The sequence below is a fragment of the Triticum aestivum genome, chromosome 2A (assembly GCF_018294505.1).
Source record: "Triticum aestivum cultivar Chinese Spring chromosome 2A, IWGSC CS RefSeq v2.1, whole genome shotgun sequence".
NCBI lineage: Eukaryota > Viridiplantae > Streptophyta > Magnoliopsida > Poales > Poaceae > Triticum > Triticum aestivum.
The window spans coordinates 720589301-720595266 of NC_057797.1; the positions used below are offsets into that span (position 1 = coordinate 720589301).

The window sequence follows — 5966 nt, forward strand, 5'->3', positions numbered from 1 at the left end:
CCGTACCGGAGCCGATTCACCCCCGCCGTTGTTCACAGCGCCGGAGCGGCTCCAACTTCGGATCCGTCCAGAGTCCTGGCGCTGCTTCGGCATAGCCGTTGACCATCGTGACATCGCTCTTTTCCTGCCGCCGGTCGCCACGGCAACCGCGCCGGCCTCACCGACTCGGCAGCTAGACCAGCCTACTTCACCATGCCGCCAGATAGGTCGCACCCTCATCTCAAATCACTCTATTTAGGCGTCAGTTGTATGAATTTTCATTCTGGGCCAATCGATTTGCAATGGGAAGCAGCACCCCTCGAGGCGGCAGAGCTCCTAGGCTGCTGGTTGGCTGGTGTCTAATGTAATGGTGCGGGGCCTCAAGTTCGCCGCGGAAGCAACGCTTAGATGGCTATCTTTTAGAGTTGCGTGGGTTGAAGGTACTGCCACCGCCGGATCTGGATGACGGGCAGTCTTTGTGGATTGGCCCAGGAGCGGCGCAACCACGACATTGCGGTGGGGCGGGGAGCGGGGTTTTGGCCGGGGCCACGGACGGCGGAGGCAGGCTGCTCTGCCGTTGGTCGCTGGCTGTTCGGGGAAGATTCCAAACAGTGTCAGCCGAGAGGCACAAGACGGCCAGCCATCCGGCGTAGATCGGAAAGTACCAAAATAAAATAAATCATGTGACCCCAATTTAGTCTTCAGTCAACAGACGTGTGACCACTCTCGTACCTTGCTGTTGATCTCTTAGTGCATTTCTTCAGATCAAAGAGATATGTCGTTCTTAACATTATGCGTTATCTGCATCTTCAGACACACCGTCTTCTGACTCACCGCAGCTGCTCGAACAAGGGAAGCATACACCAGAAGGGAGCTATAGTCCCCACTCAACAGTTCCCTGCATCGAATGCGTGTGCCCGACATGCACAGCCACAACAACTGCAGGGCCATCGACAAGTCAGCACATGATGCTCAATCCTATGGATGGCAGCCAGATAGATTGTACCCTCATCTTACTTGTATGCAACATTTATGGCTTTGTTATTCATCCACTACAAGAAATATGTTAACTTGTGACCTTGACTATTGGTCAATGAAAGGTCATTATTTTTCATTTGCGACCTTTTTTGACCAAAAATAGAAGGTCAAAAGCTGGTGGTCGTAAACTGATATTAACGACCTTCTCTGTGAGAAGGTCGTGGACGTTTATGACCAAAATATGCCTATTGTTTTGTTTTGGTCACTAGCAGCCTCCCCAGGCCACGTAGGCATCCGACGTGGCAATCTGATGTGGCACAAGAATCAGCCTGGTCCAATTTGATTTTCTACATGGGCCGAGCCCATTAATTCAGCCTTTTAGGATATTTTTTTGCTTGATGTTTTTGGGCCTTTTCTATAATGGGCTTTTACCTTCCACATAGTTTGTTTCCTTTTTGTTTTTATTTTCTATTTGAGTCGAGGTCTGCTTATAATACTTCTGAATAGCTTTTCAGCCCAGGTTATTTTGGGCCATGGCATCTTAATAGTACGAGTATATTTGGGCCGTGGCCACTATCAGGTCCAGTAAGAACATTTTTTCTGAAGAATTTAATGTTCAAGTAAAATGTACACAAGACATTACAGGGAAATAGCACATACAACAGCAGATAAATTTTCGTTTCACTCCTACAACAGCTCACTACAACAGACAGTACATGACACTTCATCCTTCAATTTTTTGCCAGCCACTAGACGAGTACATCTCACTTCAAATAAACAGTACTGTTCTCGAAAGCAAAATACACCACCACACGCCATGGTGTGCCATCTTACTCGATCTGGCCTCAATGAACTTGCAGTGCTGCTTGCTCCTTTGGCCCAGAGCTCCTGGCTGTAGAGGATGGCTGAAACTCGGATGCGGAGCTCCCTGCACATGACATATTGTGTCAATGCTTGCAGCAACAGAAAGAACTCACATACCATAGAACTTGCACAGTAATGTATCAACCACCAAACAGTATGAAGCAAAAACAAACAAGAGGGGGAGGAGTTTATACCTGATCTTCTTGAGCCTCTCCTTAAGCAAAAGCATCATCCAAGGTAATCGTCTAAACAAGAACACTCCTTAAGATTCTGGAAATGGACCAACACAGTAGTAGTGAAGCTATGCGGGGATCTTTGTGAAGCAGTTTATCTCTTCTTGGAGACACCAACAGTCCTTCCTCTCCTGCCCCAGTAGTGATACAGACCACGATGGTTCCTGGGAAAGAGAGCAAGGTTTCAAGCATAAGTGATCGCTCATACATCTATGCACTAAGGAAAAATGCTACTGCTAAAACAGTGAAGTTTTAAGGAATCAACCATCAGGCATCAGCATACATCTATTGGAAATAGAGCATTGATATACAGATCAGCTGGGTCACATACAAGGTACACTAGAAAGGTATAAATGAATACATTGACAATCATCAATACCAGATTGCAAGACATAACAATTATGTACCTAAGAAAGTCGACAATGGCATATGGCAGGATATGAAATCGTATACAAGTAATATACAAACTAGTTCCAACAGATTGACTGAATTGAACTGCTATATAACCAAGTTAGAGCTGGCAGAAGTTGCAGGCAAATACACATCCATAGAGCTAACAGTAGCAAAAGATGACTTTGGTCTCTGCTTGAATAATGAATCAGTACATCTTCAAGCGAAAAATCATGAAGATCACACTACGATGTCCCTAACAACAGTAGAAGCTCAGAGGTGTGACAATATTTCGTAATATACAAGCCTTATCTACAAATTTCTGCTTAACATGCAAATAAAAATCAGCCACTTATTTGCTTATTTCATGCTTCAATTTTTATTTTCAGTTTTGTTAGGATAATCTGTATGCATAGGTACAATCCTATACTTGTTTGGGAAGTCAAGATATTCATGTCAACAATTATATAGAGCCAAACAATCATTTAAGCATAGAAGGCACGTCATTTCTATATATAACTACAACATATTCAGCAAGCTACCGAAGCCAACAACTATGATTACTTAAGAAGGAAAATAGTCATCATAAGCCTATATTTCTTTAGGTTGGGCTCATGCACCACGAAACAAATTTAAAAATATAGAACCAATCCAGTAGGGGAAATTGATATGTAGTAGAGTTGCCTTAACTAATATATTGTGCTAGCTAGTGTAATGAGATGAATACAACAACAACAAAGCCTTTAGTCCCAAACAAGTTGGGGTAGCTAGTGTAATGAGATGATGCATTTAATAAAATGGATTGCTTCTGGCTGCTGTAGTAGTACATATATACATGCTAACAACATGAAGTTTCCATCAGGCCATGATAAACTACTCCAAACCATTGCATGTTTTGCAAAAAAAATACTAGATGAATGTCACTAACAGGAGCACTAGGTGATTAATGGAAGAAGTAATCTGCAGATTACACAGTGAACAAGTGAAGGATTTAGATCTCTCCCTGTGGAAGAACTAGGTTGATGAAGACATGCAGCAGCAGGAGAAGCCTTGCATAATTGGTTTAGTTGGGTCCCCGGAAGGAGCGCCGATGTACATGATCAGCACCCGAGCGGCTCAACCTTCCTATCCCCTACCTCAACTCGACCCGGCCTCAAGGAACCAGCAGCACCACTGTACCTGGGTCATATTTAGGTACACAATTAGCTAATATGTCAACATTTAGTTACCATGAAAATAAAACAACAAACTCGGATAGGCATTAGCAGTGTAGTACAGAATGTATCACTCTAACTTTGGGAAATAGTTAGTCTGGTGGGTATCCAGTTTACTTACATATGACCAACACTAACCAGTATGAGTTCGTTCAATAACTAAAAAGTACTCAATAAATTATATAGAATTTAAAGGATTATTTGTTCTTTTGTGGGCCTTTGATGCTAGAGTAAGAAGATGCAAATGGGTGAATAATACGTAGTGGAAGCACCAACAATAAATACTCAATCACAGTAGAAAGTACTAGTAAGTATATACCATGGGTCATGGCTCTGAAATCCTTATAACCAGAGATTCATGTACCCAACTGAAGCAAAAACTAGCAGCAGAAAAAAGACCCTCCTACTGACTGATTGCTCTAGAAAAAAGCCCCTCCACAGCTAGCAGTAATCATAATTGATTTATTTCATCTTAGCTATTAGAGGGTACAAAACTAAGTGCAGTTTACAGATTGCTGCTAAAATTCCCTTCCATCATCTATCCATATTAGCACTATTATCCTTCTTTTATTTTCATTTGCTAGGAATAACTAGCACTATTTGATATGACAGCATACTACACTAGTGGAGGTGGAGCCAGGAACAAACCTGCCTGACATGAACCGGCAAATCAAACCTACACTCCACTAGTATAGTATTTCTCCGTCTCGAAAACTAGGCACCCAAAATTAAGATCACAAACACCAATTAGCTACTCCATCTATCGTACTAAAAAAATACCACTGTGTCAAATTTCCCATATCAGAAAACTTGTGCAGCTTTTTCAATCCAGTTTTTCTGCCAAAAAATTAAATTACTGCAGATTACTATACACCCAACCATGATACATGATATAAAATTAAGTTTAAATGCAATGTTCACACAGCTGACAGTTCCATTTGAGTAATTTGGATGACATTTTCTACCTGGTATGCCCTCTAAGTGTTGCTCGGACTAGCACGATTTCAGAAATGATCAAACCGTGTAGTAGACAGACATATCATGTGACTGTTGCAGACTGAACCTATTTTATACACACATGGCTGCTTGAATACAAGCACAAGCAGGACCAAACAGAAAAAGACCTTCCATGGCATCCTGTTCCTGTAGTAGGAGGCAGGGTGGGTTGGAGGTGGAGCAGAGCATCTTCTCCATGGACCTCCTATCTCTTCCGCAAGCCCTTGATTTCCTTACACAATACAAGCAGACGAGATGGTATAATACACGCGTACATCAGATGTTGGAGGAGATGTTAGAGGAGCAGACGAGAAGGGAGGGGGTTTGGGGGTTACCTGCCCTGACGTAATTCCGACACCGGTGGTGGAGGCTGCAGGTCCCGGTTGCTGGCACGCATGAAGGCAGGAGGAAAGCAACCCTTGGTGCTGTCGGCCGACAGAGGTGAGGGAGACGCGGTGCTGGTGACCCACTGCGGCGGCTAGGTTGGAACCGCCTCGCCTTCGGCCAGCTCGCTCTCCTCCACCTCCGTCTTCATCTTCGAGTCCGCGGAGCCGACGACCACCATGCTGGAATCGCCTACGGGAGCCGAGAAACCGAAAGCGCTGGCCTAGGGCCACGGGGAAGCGAAGGATCGGCAGGGAGGAGGAGGCGGTTCAGGCGGGGGAAGGCGGGGAACGAGCGCGTCGGCGTCGGGGAGTAGGAGGAGGGGCGGGTGAGCTGCTGCGGGTGGCCTAATGGGGGATGACCGCCAGGCGTCGAGGGAACAAAGCAGGGGAGGGGGTGGATCTGCCCGCCGCCATGGCCATGGCCGTGCCATGCGGCTAGGTCTAGGTCATCAGCGAGGGGGAGCGCGGATCCGACCGCGGCCGTGGGAGAGTAGGGAAAGGGAGGGGTTGCCGGCGGCCGGGGTTGGGGAAGAGGAAGGAGGACGGTGGCGGCGGCGGCTGGGTGGTTGGGGATCGAGAGATTGAGAAGGAGCGAGAGGGTTGGGGGTGGCGGCTGTTGGACGAGAGGGGAGAGTGGATCGGGGGGGAGGAGGGGATCCATAAGTTAGGGTTTGGGTGAGAGGGTAAGGGGGCGAGGGCTGCCATTGGATCCAGAAGCATCCAACGGTGGTTGACGCATGATCCGCGTGATATACCTATGGACAAATCAGAGCGCACCAAATAATTTGAAGATCTTTTGACCATATAAATTGGTCGTGATTGATTACATACAAATTTTTCATTCCATTTTTCAATGCTTAAAATGAGTTTTTTTGTGAAAGACATATAAAATATTTGTTTAAATGATGTCATATTTTGCACAAGTT

General features: G+C 45.4%; 1 long non-coding RNA gene across 1 annotated transcript; it reads right to left on the reverse strand.

Annotated features, from left to right (window-relative positions):
- Positions 1 to 1538: 1538 nt before the first annotated feature.
- Positions 1539 to 5677, reverse strand: LOC123190534 (uncharacterized). The gene is made up of 3 exons (XR_006496378.1): positions 4990 to 5677; positions 2016 to 3623; positions 1539 to 1885 (listed from the first exon to the last, which is right to left on the reverse strand). It is a non-coding gene; the product is annotated as an uncharacterized lncRNA (long non-coding RNA).
- Between the last annotated feature and the right edge of the window lie 289 nt (positions 5678 to 5966).